The sequence below is a fragment of the Elephas maximus genome, chromosome 16 (assembly GCF_024166365.1).
Source record: "Elephas maximus indicus isolate mEleMax1 chromosome 16, mEleMax1 primary haplotype, whole genome shotgun sequence".
Taxonomy (NCBI): domain Eukaryota; kingdom Metazoa; phylum Chordata; class Mammalia; order Proboscidea; family Elephantidae; genus Elephas; species Elephas maximus.
Genome location: NC_064834.1, coordinates 32,227,370 through 32,251,167, shown reverse-complemented (window position 1 = coordinate 32,251,167; position 23,798 = coordinate 32,227,370). Strand labels below are relative to the sequence as shown.

General features: G+C 36.7%; 1 non-coding gene across 1 annotated transcript; it reads left to right on the top strand.

Annotated features, from left to right (window-relative positions):
• Positions 1 to 12,593: 12,593 nt before the first annotated feature.
• Positions 12,594 to 12,697, top strand: LOC126060059 (U6 spliceosomal RNA). Its single transcript, XR_007513525.1, has one exon. It is a non-coding gene; the product is annotated as a U6 spliceosomal RNA (small nuclear RNA).
• The last annotated feature ends 11,101 nt before the right edge of the window (positions 12,698 to 23,798 follow it).

Here is a 23,798-nt window from a genome sequence, read left to right as displayed (position 1 = left end):
CCATTTTTACTCTACATCCCTACAAGGGTAATCACTACCCTGACTTCTAACAGCATAAATTTGTCTTATCACCTTTTGAATCTCATATGGTTATAATGGCATAAACAAACAAACAAACAAAACAGTGTGACCGAGTTGTTTCATTCAGTATCTTGTCTTTGAGATTTATCTATATTTAACCTGTAGTCGTAGCACATTCATTTTTATCACTGCCTGATATCTCCTTCAGTTAATACATCACCGTATTTTATGCATTTTTTTCTTGATTGGCCTATAGTTCCCAAGGTTTGGCTACTATAAATAGTGCTTCTATTAACATCCACACATGTGTTTTTTGGTGACTACATATGCTCATTTTTAGTAGGTAAAGGAATGAAATTGCTGGATCATAGGGCATGCGTATATATAGAAAGCTCCGTAGCCTGCCAAATAGTTTCCCAAAGTCATTGTAGTACGTTAGACTCTCATGGTATTATGTAAGTGTTCTCATTTATCAATATTCTTATGTGTTACTTATGTTTTCAAATTGCATGAAATTACACCTTTTTGCCATTATATAATAATTAAGTTTATGACTTAAAAAATAGATTGTATCATATTTAATTCAGTTTCTGGCTTAAAAAAAAGATCACACTATATTAATAAGGCCAGCCCACTTTAATCTTTTTCAAAGTATTAGAAATCACGTCTAGCTCACTCTTTCCCATGATTAGATTCCTCTGAACCTAGTATAGCTGAGGATCTCAGGAAGTTTGACTTCCATAGAATCAATTTCCTATTCAGTTTTACATTAATTTAACAATAATTTTATGTACTAATTATGTGCCAGGCATTTTTCAGGATACTAGGTACAAGGCAATATAAAAATTCTTGCCCTTGGTATCAAGAGAAAGCTCAAAACAATTTGATTGCCATGAGAACTCTTGTTTTTGTTGGTTTGTTTTTCTCTCTTTTATTAAATCAGACTTCAAAAGAAGGCATCATGAGCTACCCAAAATTGTCTCTTGAGGCCCTTATGAAACACGCTTCTGAGCTCAAGAAACTGAGTTTTGTCTCAGTATAAAATTTTCTTAAGTTTGAACATGATGTATATTCCATAATTCCAAATAAGTTATTTGATTCCTGGGAGAGATAGAGGGGAGGGGAGGCTAAGAATGTATTGGTTTTACCATAATGATTTTTCTGTGAGCAAATTATTCCTGATGGTTTGGGATGATGAATTATGTCCAGCTCAGAGAAGGGAAAGACCTGCTTTGCCTCTACTCTTTTGACTGTTTGACAAGACTGCATTACACTATCCTGGCACCAATTACTAGATGTCATTCAACAAAATGTAACCCGTTTCTAGCTCTAAACTCTATGTAGGGGAAGGCAACATATTCAGTTGAAAGAAAATAAGCAGGAGATGAATTAGTGCAGGTTTTTCTCTGACATGCCCAAGCAAGCTTAATTATAGATTTTCTGGGTCATGAAAAGCAATAACTCTTGTAATGGCAACTGCCTACTTTGATACCTACATATTAAAAAGAAGATGTAAAAAGGTAGTGATGTTGTTGTTGTTAGGTGCCGTCGAGTCGGTTCCGACTCATAGCAACCCTATGCACAACAGAATGAAACACTGTCCGGTCCTGAGCCATCCTTACAATCATTGTTATGTCTGAGCTCATTGTTGCAGCCACTATGTCAATCCACTTCATTGAGGGTCTTCCTCTTTTCCACTGACCCTGTACTCTGCCAAGCAGGATGTTCTTCTCCAGGGACTGATCCCTCCTGACAACATGCCCAAAGTAGTAAGACACAATCTCGCCATCCTTGCTTCTAAGGAGCATTCTGGTTGTACTTCTTCTAAGACAGATTTGTTTGTTCTTTTGGCAGCTCATGGTATATTCAATATTCTTCACCAACACCACAATTCAAAGGCATCAATTCTTCTTCAGTCTTCTTATTCATTGTTCAGCTTTTGCATGCATATGATGTGATTGAAAATACCGTGGCTTGGGTCTCTTATATGGGTCAGGCACACCTTAGTCTTCAAGGTGACATCTTTGCTTTTCAAAACTTTAAAGAGGTCCTTTGCAGCAGATTTACCCAATGCAACGCGTCTTTTGATTTCTTGACTGCTGCTTCCATGGCCGTTGACTGTGGATCCAAGGAAAATGAAATCCTTGACAACTTCAATCTTTCCTCTGTTTATTGTGATGTTGCTCATTGGTCCAGTTGTGAGGATTTTTGTTATCTTTATGTTGAGGTGTAATCCAAACTGAAGGCTGTGGTCTTTGATCTTCAAGTGTAGTGATAGAATATGTTAATGGAAAAGTAGAACTATTCCTCCTAGGACTTAATTAATTTCTTGATTTAAAATTAAAATCTTGAATGGAGGTGGGGCAAAGATAGCAGAGTAGTTAGACACTTCCTGTAGTCCCTCTTACAACAAAGATCCAAAAAAACAAGTGAACCAATTACATATGAAAACCTAGGAACCCATAAGAGCAAATTCAAAGTTGAGGAGTCGGACTGAACAGCAGGGGGAGGAAGAGACAGTTCAGAAGCAGCAAGGATTTGCCAGACCTGACCTGGCTGACACCCTGCAGGCTGGATCAGCTGGTGTGCATAGGCTGAGACAAGCAGTAGTGCTCAGGACACGTTTTCCACATCAGGAGAAATAGAGCAATAGAGAGTCTGCTCAAGCCTCAGAACCAGGGAGAAGCAGCTCTGAATTGATGAAAGATAAGTACAAGCATCTAACCTACTGTGTGGATCAAAAAAACCCTTCCCCCATTTGAGAAGTACCTCTCTTCCATTTATCTGCTCCCTCCCCAGTCTGCTCCAGGTCCTGGTCTGGCTGTGCCCCCTGGGCCGGGTGTAGGATCTGTTGCTCTCCCTGAGCCATCCTCCTGGCTTTGGACAGAGAACAAATTAACCAATGGAAAAAAAATCTGCCAACTTCCCTAGGAAGGAACTCAGGGAAAGCACAGCCCCTTTGCCTAGGCACAGGCATAAGGGGTACATGGACTTTGAATGCTTTTCACCCCTGCACAGACCTGTGTGGGCCCATTTCAACAGCGTAGGTCCTCATTAGCATAGTACAACAGACTATGTACCTGAAGCCTGTTTTTAACTGCATCGGCAATAAAGGGGGGTGGCAGATTCATGACATTTGACATTGCTCTACCCATTAAGCAGGGTTCTTACCTACCCACATCAGGGCCCTGAGGACTGGTGGCTTCACCCACTCTATCTAGCCACATAAGACAGGGGTCCAAGAATGAGTGGGCCTCCCAATCCCTACAGCCAACAGCACTGGGTACCCACAGCGCAGCTGCAAAGCCCACTCACCCACCCAGACACTCAGGCGCAGCCATCAGCCCCATGCCTTGCTCAGCATGTGACGCCCTACCGCAGCCAGTACCCATGCCTACTCCAATCTAGGACTGTAGGTTAGAGCCTGTACCACACATTTAGCGACCAATGCCCTGACACCTAAGCTGAATCCACACAAGAAAAGTAAATGGACCCCTGGGCTCACATACCTAGTAACAGCTCTAACAACCTGGTGACAGTGTGTGAGAGCTTCGAAGACACTAATAACCAAAGTAGCTCACAGGACCAGTCTATTCTGGCATATTAAAATAAAACAAGAAGCTAGGACCCAGTAAGCAAACATAAGATAAATAAATATAATAACTTATTGATGGCTTGGAGACAACAATCAATATCAAATCACACAAAGAGACAGACCATGATGACTTCAGCAAGAGGCCAAAACAAAGAAAAAAGAAACCTTCTGCAGGAAGATAACTTCTTGGAGGTACCGGAGGTAGAATTCAAAAGATTAATATACAGAGCTCTTCAAGAGATCAGGAAGATCAGGCAAAATGCAGAACAAGCCAAGGAACACATGGACAAAGCAATAGAGGAACTGAAGGTCATGAAGGTCATACAAGAGAATAAAGACAAATTTAACAGTTTACAAGGATCCATAGGGGGACAGCAAACAGAAATTCAAAAGATTAACAATAAAATTTCAGAATTAGACAACTCAATAGTCAGAGAAGTAGAAGTAAGGCAATGGAAATCAGAATTAGTGAGATTGAGGATAAAGCACTTGACAGCACTTGACACCAACTTATTTGAAGAAAAATCAGATAAAAGAATTTTAAAAAATGAAGAAAACGTAAAGAATCATGTGGGACTCTATCAAGAAAAATAACCTATGAGTGATTGGAGTACCAGAACAAGGGGGAAAAACAGAAAATACAAAGAGAATTGTTGAAGATTTGTTGGCAGAAAACTTCCCTGGTATCATGAAAATGAGAGCATATCTATCCAAGAAGCTCATTGAACCACATACAAGGCAGATCCCAAAAGAAAGTGACCAAGGCATACTATAATCAAACTTGCCAAAATCAAAGATAAAGAGAGAATTTTAAAAGCAACTAGGTATAAATGAAAAGTCATCTACAAAGGACAGTCAATAAGGCTAAGCTCTGACTACTCACCAGAAACCATGCAGGCAAGAAGGCAATGGGATAAGATATATAAAGCCTTGAAAGAAAAATACTGCCAGCCAAGAATTATACATCCAGCAAAACTGTCTCATAAATATGATGGTGAAATTAGGACATTTACAGATAAACATAAGTTCAGGGAAATTATAAAAACAAAACCAAAATTACAAGAAATACTAAAGGAGATCCTGCATTTAGAAAATCAATAGCATCAGATAACAACCAAAGACTAGAACACAGGGCAGAACAACCAGATATCAACCCAAATAGGTAAGTCACAAAAATAAATCAAAGCTAAAACATGAAAATAGGGAAACAGAGATGTAAATATGTAAAAGATGACAACATTAACACAAAAAAGAGGGATCAAATAAGGTAGTCATAGATTTTTCATATGGAGAGGAAGTCAAGGCGATATCCATAAAAGATTGGCTTAAACTTAGAGAAATAGAGGTAAATATTAAAGTAGCCACAAAGGAAACTAACAATTGTACACATCAAAATAAAAAAAAAGAAAAACATACTCAGGAAATGCAAAATCAACAAAAATGAAAAACATGAAAAGGAAATAAACAAAAACAACTCAGTACTGAAAATTAAGTGAAATGAAGAAGCTGTCAACAGCACACACAAAAAAAGACATCAAGATGACAGCACTAAACTCATACTGATCCATAATTATGCTGAATATAAGTGGACTAAATGAACCAATAAAGAGACAAAGAGTGGCAGAATGGATTAAAAAGTATGCTCTGACTATATGCTGCCTATAAGAGACATACCTTAGATTTAAAGACACAGCAAACTAAAACTCAAAGGATGAAAAGAAAAATCAAGCAAAAAACAATCAAAAAGAGCAGGAGTGGCAATATTTATCTCTGACAAAATACACTTTAAAACAAAATCCACCACAAAGGATAAGGAACGACACTATATAATGATTAAAGGGTCAATATACCAACAGGACATAGCCATGATAAATATTTATGCACCCAATGACAGGGCTCCAAAATACATAAAACAAACTCTAACAGCATTGAAAAGAAAGACAGACAACTCCACAATAAAAGTAGGAGACTTCAACACACCACTTTCTGTGAAATACTGAACATCCAGAAAGAAGTTTAGTAAAGACATAGAAGATCTAAATGCCACAATCCACCAACCTGATCTCATAGACATATACAGAACACACCATCCAAAAGAAGACAAGTATACTTTCTTTTTCAATGCACATGTAACATTCTCCAGAATTGACCACATATTAGGCCACAAAGTAAGCCTTAACAAAATCCAAAGCATATAAATATTACAAAGCATCTTTTCTGACCATAAAGTCATAAAAATAGAAATCAATAACAAAAAAAGTAAGGAGAAAAAAATCATATATATGGAAACTGTACAACACCTTGCTCAAAAACTACTGGGTTATAGAAGGAATTATGGATAGAATGAACAGATTCACAGAATCAAATGAGAATGAAAATAAAACAAAATATTAACACTACAACTTGAACAAATAGAAAGAGAGCAGCAAAAGAAGCCCTTGGGCACCAGAAGAAAGGGAAGAATAAAAATTAGAGCAGAATTAAATGAAACAGGGAATAGAAAAACAATTGAAAAAGTTAACAAGACCAGAAGCTGAAGTTCTTTGAACAGATCAACAAAATTGATAAACCAATCCCCAAATTGACAAAAAAAGAAATCAAATAGCTTGAAAAAGAAATGAGATGGATGATATTACAACAGACCCAACTGAAATTAAAAGAATCATAAAAGAATACTACGAAAAATTGTACTCCAACAAATTTGAAAACCTAGAGGAAATGGACAAATTTCTAGAAACACAGTATCTCTCTAAAGTAACACAAACTGAGGTAGAACAACTAAATAAACCTACAGCAAAATGTGAGATTTAAAAGGTAATTATAAAACTCCCAAGAAAAAAAAAAAAAAGCCCTGGCCCTTACGGCTTCACTGGAGAATTCTACCAAACTTTCAGAGAAGAGTTAGCACCGCTACTACTAAATGTATTTCAGGATATAGAAAAGGATGGAAAACTCTCAAACTCTATGAAGCCAGCATAACCCTGGCACCAAAACCAGGTAAAGGCACCACAAAAAAAAGAAAATTACAGACCAATACCCCTCATGAAAGTAGACACAAAAATCCTCAACAAAATTCTAGCCTATAGAATTCAACAGCATATCAATAAAATAATTCACCATGACCAAGTGGAATTCATACCAGGTATGCAGGGATGGTTCAATATTAGAAAAACAGTCAATGTAATCCATCATATAAATAAAACAAAAGACAAGAACCACAAGATTTTTATCAATTGATGCAGAAAAGGCATTTGACAAAGTCCAACACTCATTCATAACAGAAACTCTCAGCAAACTAGGAATAAAAGGGAAATTCCTCAACATAATAAAGGGAGTTTATAGAAAGCCAACAGCCAGCATCATCCTAAATGGAGAGAGTCTGAAAGCATTCCTCTTGAGAACGGGAACCAGACAAGGATGCCCTTTATCACCACTCTTATTCAACATGGTGCTGGAGGTCCTAGCCAGAGCAATTAGGCTAGATAAAGAAATAAAGGGTATCCAAATTGGTTAAGAAGAAGTAAAAGTATCCCCATTTGCAGATAATATGATCTTATACACAGAAAACCCCAAAGAATCCTCAAGAAAACTACTGGAACTAATAGAAGAGTTCAGCAAAGTATTAAGATACAAAATAAACATGCTAAAATCAGTTAGATTCTGCTATATCAACAAACAGAACTTTAAAGAGGAAATCACAAAACTGATACCATTTACAATAGCCCCCCAAAAGATAAAATACTTAGGAATAAATCTAACCAGACATGACCTCTACAAAGGAAACTACAAGACAGTACTGCAAGAATGCAAAAGAGACCTATGTAAGTGGAAAACCATACCTTGCTCATTGGTAGGAAGACTTGACTTTGTGAAAATGTCTATTCTACCCAAAGTGATCTACACATACAATGCAATCTTGATCCAAATTCCAATGACATTTTTTAACGAGATGGAGAAACAAATCACCAACTTCATCTGGAAAGGGAAGAGGCCCTGGATGAGTAAAACATTACTGAAGTAGAAGAACAAAGTGGGAGGCCACACACTACCTGATTTTAGAACCTATTTTAGTGCCATGGTAGTCGAAACAGCCTAGTACTGGTACAACAACAGACGCATAGACCAATGGAACAGAGTTGAGAATCCAGAAGTAAACTCATCCACCTACAAGTAGCTGATATTTGACAAAGGCCTAAGGTCCATCAAATGGGGAAAGGACAGTCTTTTTAATAAATGGTGCTGGCATAACTGATATCCATCTGCAAAAAAATGAAACAAGACCCATACCTCACTCCATGCACAAAAACTAACTCAAAATGGATCAAAGACCTAAAAATGAAATCTAAAATGATAAAGATCATGAAAGAAAAAATGGGGACAACACTAGGAGCCCTAATATATAGCATAAGTGGAACACAAAACATAGTTAATAATGCACAAACACCAGAAGAAAGACTAGATAACTGGGAGCTCCTAAAAATCAAACACTTATGCCCATCAAAAGACGTCATCAAAAGAGTAAAATGAGATCCTACAGACTGAGAAAAATTTTTTGGCTACAACAGAGTTTAATGTCTAAAATCTATAAGATACTGGAAAACCTCAAGAGCAAAAAGACAAATAACCTAATTTAAAAAATGGGCAAAGGATATGAACAGACACTTCACCAAAGAAGACATTCAGGTGACTAACAGATACATGAGGAAATTCTCACGATCATTCGCCATTAGAGAAATGCAAATTAAAACTACAATGAGATACCATTTCACTCCAATAAGGCTGGCATTAATCCAAAAAACCCAAAATAATAAATGTTGGAGAGGTTGTGGAGAGACTAGAACACTTATACACTGCTGATGAGAATGTAAAATGGTACAACCACTTTGGAAATCGATTTGGCCTTGCCTTAAAAAGCTAGAAATAGAACTACCATATGATCCAACAATCCCATTCCTTGGAATATATTGTAGAGAAATAAGAGCCTTTACACGAACAGATATATGCACACTCATGTTCATTGCAGCACTTTTTTTTTTATGTTCATTGCAGCACTGTTCACAATAGCAAAATAATGGAAACAACTAGGTCCCCATCAAGGAATGAATGAATAAATAAATTATGGTATATTCACACAATGGAATACTAGGCAACGATAAAGAACAATGACAAATCAGCAAAATATCTCATAACACGGATGAATCTGAAAGGCATTATGCTGAGTGAAATTCGTCAGTTGCAAAAGGACAAATATTGTATGGGACCACAATTATAAGAACTCAAGAAAAGGTTTAAACACAGAAGAAAACATTCTTTGATGGTTTTGAGGGTGGGGAGGGAGAATCACTAAATAGATAGTAGACATGAATTATCTTAGGTGAAGGGAAGGACAACATATAATACAGGGATCAGTACAACCAGACTAAACCAAAAGCTAAAAATTTTCCTAAACACAACCAATCACTTTGAGGGACAGAGTAGCAGGGTCTTGGGTCTGGGGACCATGATTTCTGGGGACATCTAAGTCAATTGGCATAACAAAGTTTATTAAGAAAATGTTTTGCATCCCATTTTGGTGAGTGGCATCTGGGGTCTTAAAAGCTAGAGAGCAGCCATCTAAGATGCATCAATTGATCCCAACTCACCTGGAGCAAAGGAGAATGAAGAATACCAAAGACACAAGGAAAATATTAGCCCAACAGACAAAAAGGACCACGTAAACCAGAGGCTCCATCAGCCTGAGACCAGGAGAACTAGATAGTGCCCGGCTACCACCAATGACTGCCCTGACAGGGAACACAACAGAGAGTCCCTGATGGTGCAGGAGAAAATTTGGGTGCAGAATTCAAATTCTAGTAAAAAGACTAGACTTAATGGTGTGACTAAGGCTAGAGGAACCCCAGGAAGCATGCCCCCCAGACTCTCTGTTAACCCAGAACTAAAACTGTTCTTGAATCCAACTCTCCAGACAAAGATTAGACTGGACTATAAAACATAAAATGATACACGTGAAGAGTATGCTTCTTAGTTCAAGTAGGTAAAAAACCCAGTTCAAGTAGGTATGTGAAACTAAATGGGCTGCTCCTTTCCAGAGGTGAGATGAGAAGGCAGAAAGGGATAGTAGCTGGTTGAATGGACATGGGAAATCCGATGCGGAAAGGGAGAGTGTGGTGTTATATTGTAGGGATAACAGTTGGGGTTACATAACAAGGTGTGCATAAAGTTTTGTTTGAGCTGAAAACTTTCATCCAAAGCATAGAAAATAAATAAATATAGACTTTTTTTTTCCCTTTCCAAAATAGAGGTCCTGATTATTGTGCATAGCACTCCCAATAGTCCCCTTCACCTGGAATCCATGCACACTTTTGTGCTTTTACAGGTCACAGCTTAATTTGATTTTGTTGTTTCATTTCTAGCTGTATTTTGGCTGGTTTTCTAACATGAGGAGTGTACTAGGAAGATGATATCAGTTTCTAAACAGCTAAGCTAATAAACCTGTGCATAAGTATTTAAAAAAAAAAAAATTCTCCCATCTGGGATCTTAAAAGCTTATGAGCAGCCATCTAAGACAGTCTACTGTTCTCATCTTGTCTGGTGCAAGAGAGAAAGATGAAAACCAAAGACAAAAGAGAAAGATTAGTCCAAAGGACTAATGGATCACAACTACCACAGCCTCCACCAGACTGAGTCCAGCACAGTTAGATGGAACCTGGCTACGACCACTGACTGTTCTGACAGCGGTCACAATAGAAGGTCCTGGACAGAATTGGCGAGAAATGTAGAACAAAACTCTAACTCACACACAAAAAAAGATCAGGCCTGGTCTGATAGAGTGTGAGAGGTCTGATAGAGACTAGAGAAAATCTGAGAATATGGTCCCAAGACACGATTTTAGCTCAGTAATGAAGTCATTCCTGAGGTTTACCCTTCAGCCAAAGACTAGACAGGCCCATAAAACAAAAGGTGACTAAATGGGCACAACATCCTAGGGGCAAGGATGAGAAGGTAGGAGGGGACAGGAACTCTGGTAATGGGGAACACAAGGTCAAGAAGGGGAGAGTGTTGACATGTCATGGGGTTGGCAACCAATGTCACAAAACACATTTTTAAAAACGAATAAAGTTAGTGTGTCATAGGGGTTTATGGTTCTGATGAGGGGAAATTGCAGCAGAGAGCACGGAAGGATGTATGATCAAAGTAATATATACATCTAGAAAGTTGTTATCAATTTTAGTGATCTTTTTGAAAAGCTGACTTTAATTATCTTCTGTATTTTTTCTGTTTTCTACTTTATTATTTTCTGTTCTTGTCTTTATTACCCTTTATTCTTCTTTTTCTAGTTTCTGCAGTAGAGAGCTTACAACATTTTTTTTTTTTACCTTTTCATTACACATGTAAGTATGTGTTTTATTTATTTTTTACATGTTTTAAATTTATTTTTTTAGCTTAATAAGGAAACATGATAATAATGTAGCAGGAAGAGTAATAGTCTTGGAGTCTAACAGACTTGGATTTAGATTCCTGCTTGATGACAGAGCTGCTATGACCTTGGTCAGTTCGTTTAACCTCTCTGGGATCTTGGTGGCTAGTTGTTGTTCTGTGCCTTACTTTGAGTCAATTTCTACTAATAGTGGCCCTATGTGACATAGTAGAAATGCCTCATAGGCTTTCCTAGGCTGTAATCTTTTAAAAAATATTTTATTGTGTTTTAGATGAAAGTTTACAAACAAATTAGGTTCCCATTTAACAATTTTAATATAAACTGTCCTGTAACATTGGTTACAATTTTCACAGTGTGTCAGCATTCTCATTATTTCCGTTCTGTTTGTTCTGTTTCCATTGATCTAGCTTCTCTTCCCCTCCTGGTTTCTCATCTTTGCTTTTGGGTAATGTGAACCATTTTGTTTTATGTAGTTGATTGTTTAAGGGAGTATATTACTCACAGGTATTATAAGCCAATCTATTATTTGGCTGAAAAGTGGCCTCTAGAAATAGCTTCAGTTCCAAGTTCAAAGGATATCTTACAGCAATCGTCTTGGGGCTTCCTTTATTCTCTATCAATCCAGTAGGTCTGGCCTTTTTTAGGAATTTGAATTTTGTTCTACATATTTCTCCCTTTCTCTCTGGGACCTTCTACCATGTCCCTGGTCAGAATGGTCAAAAAGTACGTGTGCTTTAGATGCGTCTTTACATAGACAGATTTTAATATGTTGTATTGTTTTCATCATTCTATTAAAAATATTTTTTAAATTTTTCTTGTGATTTCTTGTTTGATCCTTGAGTTCTTTAGAAGTATTTTATTTTTATTGGTTTGTTTTTAATTCTGTATATTTGGGGATTTTTCAGATATCTTTCTCTTTCTAATTTATGTTGTGGTCAGAATACATGGTAGGTATAATTACAATCCTTTTAAAATTAATGAACACTCATATTATGATCTGGTATGTATTCTATCTTAGCATGTATTTCTTGTCACTTAGAATGAATATGAATTTTGCTTTTGTTTGAAGTAGTGTCTCATAAATATTAATTATGTCAAATTGGTTGATCGTATTGTTCAAGTCTTCTAATGCATACTTATTTTCTGTCAACTACAGGGAAATGACTTAAAACAAAAAACTGTATTTGTGAATTTGTCCATTTCTTTTTCTCACCACGCTCTGATATTTCTTAAAGTAATTTAAAACATTTAGGATTTTATCTTTTTTATAAATTGATTTCTTATTAAAATGAAACATCTCCTTTATCCCTAAAAACATTCTTTGCCCTGAAGTCTACTTTTTCTGATATTAATATAGCCACTCCAACTTTCTTTTGCTTAGAATTTGCCTGATGTTGCCCTACCATCCACCCCCACCCACTTTTTTTCTTTTACTTCTAATCTCTCTGTGTCTTTGAAGTCCTGGTGGTTAAGAGCTCAGCTGCTAACCAAAACGTCAGCAGTTCAAATCTACCACTGCTCCTTCAAAACCCTATGGGGGTTCTCACTTCAGCAGCACATACACTAAAATTGGAACAATACAGAGATTTGCATGGCCCCTGCACAAGGATGACACACAAATTCGTGAATTGTTCCTTATTTTCTGCTTCGAAGGCCAGAATGGGGGTTTTGGGGACCATGGTTTCAGGGGACATCTAGGTCAATTGGTGTAATAAGATCTATTAAGAAAACATTCTGCATCCCACTTTGGTGAGTGGTGTCTGGAGTCTTAAATGTTAGCAAGCAGCCACCTAAGATGCATCAATTGTTCTCAACCCACCTGGAGCAAAGGAGAATGAAGAACACCAAAGACACAAGGTAATTATGAGCCCAAGAGACAGAAAGGGCCACATAAACCAGAGGCTACATCAGCCTGAGACCAGAAGAAGTAGATAGTGCCCAGCTACAACCAATGACTGCTCTGACAGAGAACACAACAGAGAACCCCTGAGGCAACAGGAGAGCAGTGGGATGCAGACCTCAAATTCTTGTAAAAAGGCCAGACTTACTGGTCTGACCCAGACAAGAAGGACCCTGGAGGTCATGGTCCCCAGAACTTCTGTTAGCCCAAGACAGGAACCATTCCCAAAGCCAGCTCTTCAGACAGGGATTGGACTGGGCTATGGGATAGAAAATGATACTGGTGAAGAGTGAGCTTCTTGGATCAAGTAGACACGTGAGACTATGTGGGCAGCTCCTGTCTGGAGGGGAGATGAGAAGGCAGAGGGGTTCAGAAGCTGGACGGATGGACATAAAAATGGAGAGTGGGGGGAAGGAGTGTGCTGTGTCTTTGGGGGGGAACAACTAGGGGTATATAGCAAGGTGTATATAAATTTTTGTATGAGATACTGACTTGATTTGTAAACTTTCATTTAAAAAAAAAGCACAGTAAAAATTAAAAAAAAAAAAAAGAACGGTGCTGTATTAATATTCCATATGTATGAGACCAAAATGTCAGCATTTACTCTAAAGCAAAGATGAGGGGGCAGGGACACTAGAGTACTAGAAATGGAACAACAAGATCACAAAGAAAATAATGACACACTATGAAATATGTAACTAATTTCACTGAGTAATTTGTGTGTAAAATGGGAACCTAACTTGCTATGTACAGTTTCAACAAAACACACACAAAAAAATATAAAAATAGAAAAGCAATCCCCTTTTAAAATGGGTGAGACTAGATTCACTTTAAGTTTCACTTTAAATACTCACTTCAAAGAAAGAAATTTCGATCCTTTGATTGTGTTAGATTTATCCCAACACTTATATTTCAAGTGACTTAAAAATAAAAATAAAAAAATCCCCTTGATTATAAATGAATTTTATTTGTATGCAATTAATTAAGTCTTATTATCAAAGAAGCTGGTTATAGAAAATACTTGGCTCTACCACCTATTATGGTGGTGTGTATGTGTGTGTGTATGTGTTTAAATATAGTGTTTTCGGTGGGAAAAAATCATTGCATGAAAATGTAATGCCTAAAAAGAAAACTAGCAGTCCTAAGAAAAATCTTTCCCCTACTTTGCACCTGATTCCATTATAGAAATCCATAACATAACCTGGCACTTCTCATTTATCTAAGGTCATTCATAGCAGTTCATGAATGGATGGTGGAAATACTGCAAATATTTAAGGGCTGCTAACAGGTGAGCATGGACCAATCAGAGGACCTAGGTCCTTACACTGAAATGAAGATACCAGCTGAGTATCAGCCATGCTGGGGTAACTCTAAGGAGATTCAGGTTAGAATGCTTCAGCAAAACTGAAGTCGTGACATTGCAGAAACCATTTCTGAAACAAATTACATTTATTGGGGGATAAAATTACCCAGATAACTCAGTGAGTGGTTCAGTGTTTTTCTTTGTTTCAATTGTTAGATTTTTTTAAAAATTTGCTACATAATGATGAAATCTACCTGAAACTATCATAGCATCTACAACTAAGAGGGGAGGAGTGAGAGAGGGAGAGGGAGAGGGAGAAAGGAGAGACAGAGAGAATGTGGCATAATTTTCTTAAAGAGATAGCCTGAGACAGAGAAACACAGAAAGATGCATTCAAGAAAATCTTAGTGTAAAAAGCTAACTTTCTTTATGAAAAAAAAAAAAAAAAATCCCAGATGTTTAAAAATGTATATGACACAGAACTACATGGAATATACAAATCTAGACTGATTTCAAGTTTCTAACCACTTTGCACGTCATTAGAAATTTACGTGCATTTTATTGGAATACATCAGGTATATTGTTAAATAGAATAATGTAAAACATCATCCATGGGTGAGGAGTTTTTCTGAAAACATAAAATATCATCTTGTTTCTATGGCAGTTTTCTCCTAGAATCAGCAGCATTGCCCTAACAGCTCCATTTACTGCCTTTGTTCATTACCCATTTGTACATTCTGACTTTGCTTGAATTCAACTCATACTTTAAAAAAAAAAAAAACTGTAGTTATTCAGTCTGATAAAAATGCATCCTTATAAAGAAAATCACTTTGAGGGTAAATCTATAAATGATTTTTTTTTTTTTTTTAGTGCATTAACCTTTTCACTAGAGGGACAGGCCTTGCCAGAAAATATCGTTATTTTTATATATTGTATTTTCCCTAGTACATAAGAAAAAACTTTCACCAAAACATGTCTAAGGTCCTGAGTATGGCTTACCATTTTAGTCACCTTTGTGTTCTTAATGTTTTTTATGTCACCTTTTACTTTATAGTTTTTAGTTACTATTTAAAAATCACTCATCTGCTTGGTTTGAGGACTCAGTAAAAAAAGGTAATACGGAGAGGCTTACATGTTAATGCTCATGACTAAGAAAACTGCTTGGAGGATACAGTTAAATGAAGATTCTAGAGCTAAGTGAGTTTATGTAGATAAAATGAAGTCAGATTCTTTAATCAGACTGGTATAATTAGAGAGTAAAGCTGATATTATTGTTAGTGGTAATAGTAGTAGTATTCTTCTAGAAGGAATTACTGAGATCTAATTTTTAGATTTTCAGTGTAGAGTCTCCTAATTAAATGCATACATAAATGTATATACATACATATTTCAAATAAAAAAACTGTTTTGGTTTATAATCATATTGCTGTGTGCCATGGGGTCAATTCTGACTCATAATGACTGTATAGAACAGGGTAGAAATGCAGCATAGGGTTTCCTAAGCTAAAATCTTTAGGGGAGCAGATCGCCAAGTCTTTTCTCTTGCGGAGGGACTGGGTGGGTTCCACTAGCCAACCTTACAGTTAGCAGCAGAGTGCTTAACCGTTGAGCCACCAGGACTCTGATCTAAATATATATATACATATAAGCACATTAATTTTGTTTTATTGTTTCTCTTAACTCAAATTTCCCTCTTTTTTTATGCTCACTTTTGGATATTTATTTGATTTGGGCATATCCCATCCTATCCCAGAGCAAAAAGGCAGCTTAAGCATCTCCAAATTCCCGTCCACCTGTTGGAACACCAAAGCACAAGCAGAAACTAGTCAAACTAACTTTCTCAGAATTCTGGAAACTAGTGAAAAGCTTACAGCAACTAAATTAATAATGAATCAAAAAAAGGCTATGTCAGAATGGTAGGAAAACTTTGTCTTTCACTTTTCTCCCTCCTATTTTTTCCTATTTTTGTTTTTTTTTTAACAATTTTATAAACCCCTCAACACATTTAGGCTATTTTTATTTTAGATCATTAGTTATTTGAAAATTTAAACATAATAAAACTTGACCATTAGGGCCCAAACTCTATCAAATGGGGGAAAAGAGAGTCTTTATAATAAATGGTGCTAGCAAAACTGGATGTCCATCAGCAAAAAAAAAAAAAAAAATGAAACATGACCCTTACCTCACAGCATACAAAAAAACTAATTCAAAATGGATCAAAGACCTAAATATAAAACCAAGAACTATAAAGATCATAGAAAAATAAATGGGATCAATGCATTAACAGTATACAAACCATAACTAACAACATACAAACTCCAGAAGATAAGCTAGATAACTGGGACCTTCTGAAAATCAAACATTTATGCTCATCAGAAGACTTCACCAAAATAGTAAAAAGAGAACCCTCAGACTGGGAAAAAAAATCTGGCTATTACAATCTGACAAAGCTCTTATTTTTAAAACGTACGAGAAAATCTAACACCTCTACAACAAAAAGACAAATAATCTAATTTAAAAAATGGGCAAAGAAAATGAACAGGCACTTCACCAAAGAAGACGTTCAAGTGGCTAACAGACATGTGAGGAAAGGCTGGAGATCACTGAGAAATGCAAATCAAAACTACAATGAGATACCACCTCACCTTGGCATTACTAGCAGGAATCAAAAAAACAGGAAATAACAAATGTTGGAGAGGCTGTGGGGAGATTGGAACTCATGCAAAATGGTACAACCTTTTGGGAAAATGATATGGCTTCCTTAGAATGCTAGAAACAGAAGTACCTAGGAATATATCCTAGAGAAAAAAGAATTGTCACATGAATAGACATACGCACATCCATGTTCATTGCAGCATTATTTACAATAGCAAAAAGACGGAAACAACCTAGATGCCCATCAACAGATGAATGGATAAACAAACTATGGTACATACACACAATGAAGTATTACACAATGATAAAGAACAATGATGAATCTGTGAAGCATCTCACAACATGGATGAATCTGGAGAGCATTATGCTGAGTGAAATAAGTCAATAGCCAAAGGACAAATATTATATGAGACCACTACTATAAAAAAACATGAAAAAGTTTACAACCAAAAAGAAACAATCTTTGATGTTTTCTAGGGAGGGAAAGGGTGGGGATGGAAAAACACTAAATAGACAATAGATAAGTGGTGACTTTGGTGAAGGGTAAGACAGTACACAATACTGGGAAAGCCAGAACAGCTTCTCCAAGGCAAGGTCACGGAAGCTCCACAGACACATCGAAACTCCCTGAGAGACTGAATTACTGGGCTGAAGGCTGTGGGGGTCTTGGCCTCAGGGAACTTATAGTTCAATTGGTATAACATAATTTATAAAGAAAATGTTCTACATTCTACTTTGGTGCATAGTGTCTGGGGCCTTAAAAAGCTTCTGAGCGGGGCCATCTAAGATACTCCACTGGTCTCACCCTGTCTGGATCAAGGGAGAGTGAAGAAAACCAAAGACACAAGGGAAAGATTAGACCAAATGACTGCTGGACCACAAGTACTTCAGCATCCACCAGACTGAGTCCAGGCTGAGTCCAGCACAACTAGATGGTGCCTGGCTACTACCACTGACTGCTCTGACAGGGATCTGGTGGGGATCACAACAGAGGGTCCCAGACAGAGCTGGAGAAAAATGTAGAACAAAATTCTAACCCACGAAAAACACCACCACCAAAAAAAAAAAAAAGAGACCAGACTTACTGGTCAGATAGAGGTTGGAGAAACCCTAAGAGTATGGGTCCCAGACACCATTTTAGCTCAGCAATGAAGTCACTCCCGAGGTTCACCCTTCAGTCAAAGATTAGACAGGCTCATAAAAACAAAGGAGACTAAAGGTCCACACCAGCCCAGGGGCAAGGACGAGAAGGCAGGAAGGGACAGGAAAGCTGGTAATAGGAAATCCAAAGTCAAGAAGGGGAGAGTGTTGATAAGTCATGGAGTTGGTAACCAAGGTCACAAAACAATCTGTGTACTAATTGTTTAATAAGAAGCTAGTTTGTTCTGTAAACCTTCCTCAAAAGCACAATAATAAAAAAAATAAAGTAATAAAACTTGTCCATTACATGTATGTACCCTTTTTTCTACCAACTTCAGTGCTATTCATCACTTTGTTTGGATGCAAATACACATCTGGAATCATGCACCTTCTGACTGAAGAACTTCTTATTTGTCTGCAACACTTTATTTTGCCTTCATTTTGGACGTATTTTTTCCCCTCTTTGATGAACTATTCTAAGCTGACAGTTGTTTTTTTGTTTGTTTGTTTCATTTTTCCATACCTTTTTTTTTTTATCGGCACTTTAAAGATATCTTTTTATTTTATTCTGTCTTGCTTTTCTAAAAATAAAGTCTTCCATAAAAACTATGCTGTAATTCTTATGTATTTTACTCTCAAAATAAAGTTTATTTTACCTCCCTCTGAATCTTTTAAAGATATTCCCTATCTTGTTTTTAGTAGTTTGAATAAGATGTATCTAGGAGAGACACAGAGAAAGAAATTAATGTTTTGTGTGTGTCTGTCTGTTTTCTTTGCCTTTATCTTCTTGAGGGTTCTGTAGGGCCCTAGTGGAGCAGCGATTAAGTGCTCAGCTGCTAACAGAAAGGTCAGTTGTTGAAACACACCAGCCACTCCAAGGGAAAACGATATGGCAATCTGCTTCTGTTCTATTCTGCCCTATGGGGTCACTAGGAATAGGAATTATTTGGACAACAATGGGTTTGGTTTTTTTTTAGTTTGTTTTTTTAATAAGTTTTCTCTGAGATTCTTGAATCTATGATTTGTTTTTTTAGTTATTAATTTTGGTAATTTCTTAGTCATTGTATTTTCATGACTTTTTTTCAACCCTCTTTTTCTTTTTCTGGGACTCAAAATTTATGTTTGTTAAACCATTTGATATCTTCCCTCAGCTCTTGGATGTAAGTTGTGGATTTTTTTCTCTTCAACTTTCACTTTGTCTTTCTGTTCCAGTTTGTTATTTTCTACTAACTTATCTTTATGTTAATGTATTATTTCCTCAGCTATGTACGGTCTTCTGATAATGCCACTGAAAAAAACCGTTGAATGAGTTCTTCATCTCTGACTTAAAAAAAAAAAATTAGCATTCTCATTTTGACTCTTTTTAAAAATGCTACGTATTTCTGATAAATTTCCAAACTATTAATAAATGTTGTCTGGCTTTTTAAAAAAAGCTTTTAACATATTAATCCTAGTTATTTTAATCACCTCGATGGCAATGAGCTTGTTTTGGTTTTATCTTATAGTTTCCATGTCTTAATCATCTATTGGTTGTGCTGGCCACTCTATCTCTTGATAATAGGTTGTTTTTCTTCCCTTTTTGTGCCTTTTTATGTTTTGATTGAATACTGGTCATTTGTGAAGAACAGTAAAGCCTAAAGTAAATGGTATTTATACTTGAAAATTGACAATATTTTGGAGCTTGAGTTTGAGTCAATCTAATCTATAATTGTTTTTATTATGCTATATTTAACTTCAGTGTGCCACAACTTCAAATTGTTCCACTAATAAGTTACTTTTGTTTTTCTGCTTAGAGTGGTACCAAGTGTGCTGAAGGCATTTTCTCTAAGTTCTTACTTGACGCTTAGCTTTCAGCAAGCCTTGCACACCACAGAGGTCATCGCTCCCCGCACTCTTGTCCCTTCCTCACTAGTAGATGGCAGGACTTGTTATGCAGTGTGAGGCTTGTGGAAGGGACAGTGGGGTTCCCAGTTCTCCTGGTCCATTCTAAGTCTTAGGTAGTGCTGAGCTTTTTGTTTTTGATGATCCACCTTTCTCAGCATTCCTGCCCCTCCCCATAATTGCAGTAAGCATTGACTCGTGTATGTGGAAAAGGAAGAGTCTTATGGGTGAGAGAGTTTTCCTGCTCCAGTGGTAGGAAACCTCTGCTTTGACTCAACCAGATTTCCTAACTATCCCCACAGGGCTAGAGCATTTTCTTCTATTCCTTCTTCAGTAGCAACGTAACCTCTGCAAGGAATACTTGGTAGGACTGTTCCCTGCCCTTACCCTGTGGTAGACTGCTGTCTCTTTTACTCTTTTTTTTTTTTTTTTCATGTGCAGAAGTTATTTATTTTTTCCATTCACCCATTCTGCTTATTCTCAAAAAAAAAATTTTTAACATTTTTACATTCCATCCTTAAGATAGGTATAATTATTAGTGTTTCTAAGTATGCGTGCAAACACAAATTGACAACATATTTCTCTCCTTTTTTTAATTCATTTTGTTGTTGTTGTTGAGAATTAGATAGACTAATGGTGAAGGCAGTGGTAGTTCTGTCTCTCCCTCAGTTGTAGACAACTTTTGCTCCTATCTTTCCATTAATAGCAATTGATCTTTTCTTGCAGGTGGGGATCAGGTGGGGGTCCTTACTCCTCACCCAGTGATTCACAGTCTTTCTTTGTACGTGGCACAGTGGTTAAGTGCTATAGCTACCAACCAAAAGGCAGCATTTCAAATTCACCAAATGCTCCTTAGAAACTCTATGGGGCAGTTCTCTAGGGTTGGAATCGACTTGACAGCAGTGGGTTTAGTTTGGTTTTGGTTTCCAGACTCAATTGGTATTTTACCTTGGGGAACAGGGTTTCTTGTCCCTAGCCCAGTGGGTTCTGATTTTTCTTTCATATGATAAAAAGCATCTAGGAATTGGGAGTTTTGTACCTCTGCACGACGGAGGAACCATTTTCAGATGTTCTGTCCCGCTTTCAGTGTTTTTCGTAAGGACCCAGTAGAGAACAATTTAAATGTGCTTACAAATGAAGACATGAGTTTCCTTATGCTTGAGGCTCTGAGAGAATATAAACTGTCACACTAGCCTGCACTTGACCATTAAGAATTTGTACAAAATTAGCTGTTTTTTTTCTTATCTGCTTTTTACTGCATCTGCTTCTGCCTTCAACACTCTGCCAAAGGTGAAAGAGTGTTCCCTCAAAGGGGTTTTCCATCCTTTGGAATGCAATTTTTCTGATTGCCTTATGACCTTGGCTCTTGGTTGGCCTCAAAAAAGTTATTATTATTTTAATAATCCAGGTTTTCTTTGTTGTGGGGTGGAAGCAATGATCTTTGGCTTGATCCTAAATGCAAGATAATTTTCCACCCCCTTAAGGAGCTACATTTTAACGTTTAAAAAGTTTAGAGTCTAGCGTTGCCTTAAGTCTGTGAATAAGAATTACTTTCTAAATTAGAAAAAAAAAAAAAAAAGAGAGAGAGAAACAAACTCATGACATACAAGACCTAATGATAAAATAATCTTTGCGTGATACAGAAAAGCTGGCAGAGGACTCAGGGAAGATTTGGCTACTTCCTTCAATCTCAGAGATGGTAACTAGTTATTCATCAGAATACGATGATTTATTACGGCCGTTATAATGCGGGAGTGGAAATTGTTGCCTAGGTCTCTCTGGACTTTCTGAAGAGGAGAAAGCAGGACATTTTCCCTCCACCCCTGAACCCTACAGCAGCCTTGAAAGATGATAAATTTCATTTTAAAAATATCATGGATGCATAAATCCTGACTTTCAGCTGTGCCTCCATTTTCTACTGTCGTTTGTGAAACTCGTAAGGGCATTTGTTGTTTGCTTCTTCCTCTGTTTATAGTGGTATTTTTCTGTTCATCAAGTCTTTCATATTAAATCACACATTGCCAGAAAGTAGCAATGGCAACATCTGCTACAACAACTCATTTTGTTGTCAATCAATCATTTGATAACATATATTTCCACCATGTAATATATATTTTACAATATTTTGCAGAGCCAATTTCAGAATGATATATTTATTCCTTGTGTTTCTACTCTTTGGTTTATAGAAGCTTTAAGATGAGAGATGGTGCTTAATTAAATGTCGAGTGTATTTTCTAATTATTAACAAGAAAGGAGTAAAAAGGCCCCTGAGACCAGTACCTTTATAAAGTGGTTACTTACATGCAAAACTTTAATTTTTTTTTTAATGAATAAAAGCGCTCTCCATTCCATCTGATTAATGTTTATATGACAGGTAAATGTATCCAACAGTATATGGCCAAAATTCACCCAAATTATGCAATTAGTAAATCTTTCTATTAGAGGTTTTTACTAAGTGGAAGTTTCCAATGTCACTTTCATGAAAATGAAGTACACCAAGAGACTCTTAACAAAAACTAGGTAAACAATTTTCTTTAGCAAAACCTAGATAAACAGTTTGCTTTAACAAAAACTAGGGAATCATCTTCTAGTAAGTATATTTCAGTCAGCACATATTTGCTGTATCTCCTGTATCCATATATTATCCGATACTGTGTCAAACTTTGCAAATTAATATTTGGGTTGATTTTGAATAGGGTTATGCTCTATCTACAAGGAAAATATCAGTCCTGTTTAACTTGTATAACTTCATGTGAAATGATAAAAGGTAAACAGCTTAAAATTATCACATGCATGTGTTCATATCTAGGTGTGTGTCTTTGTATATAAAACAGAGACTTTAATCCTTAGTTAATCAAGTTTCAACCTTCTAGAATGAGACTTTTTGCCTAAAGGAGAAGAAGAAATATAGTACAAAGTTGCCAACATTCATTCTCAACAAAATAAAAGTAGCAGTTTTCTCCTGAAATGTAGCAACAAATGAACAAACAAAAAAACCCAAAAGACAAATGGAATGAAAAACAGACATGATAAAATGTTTATTTGTCTCTTTCAGCTCGTTTGAAAGGCACCTTAGTTGAAGTGACTTACGTATTTTACCAAAAATAATCGCCACTCGTCTGTCAGGTTGTCATGCTGTGGTGGCCTGTGTGCTGCAGTAATGCTGAAAGCTATGCCACTGGTATTTCAAATACTAGCAGGTCACACATGGTGGACAGGCTTCAGTGGAGCTTCCAAACTGAGAAGGACCTTGGCAGTCTACTTCTGAAAAAATTGGCCAGTGAAAACCTTACGAGTAGCAGTGGCTGCAACAAAGGGCTTAAACACAGCAGTGATTGTGAGGATGGTGGCATTTCCTTCTGTTGTACAGAGGGTCTCTATGAGTCAGAACCAACTCAAGGACACCTAACAACAGCCCCCACCACAAAAAGATGATCAGATTTTCAAATATGGACTTTTAACAGTTTTTTTTTTCCAAAAGGAGAGTTTTCTGTTCCATTTATTTTACTCCCATTTTTAGACTTTATTTAGAACTTTATCCAACTTTCTAATAACTTTTGAAGTTAAAATTCTCTTTAGATGTTGGAGTAATACTAATAAGATGAGCAACATTTGATTTTCTTAATATGTGGCCTGCTGTATCAGTTAGCTATTTTTGTGTAATAACTGACCACAAAATTTCAGAATCATTCATTGATAGCTATTTATTTAGTTCCTGTGTCTCTGGTTCATCTGTAGGTCAGCCACTCTAGGCTTGGCCCAGCTGGGACAGCTTCACTGGGGACCTTGGCTCCACATGTGTTTTAACCTCCACTAGAAACTAACAAGCTAACATGAACGTGTTCTCCCCCTGATGAAAGCAACT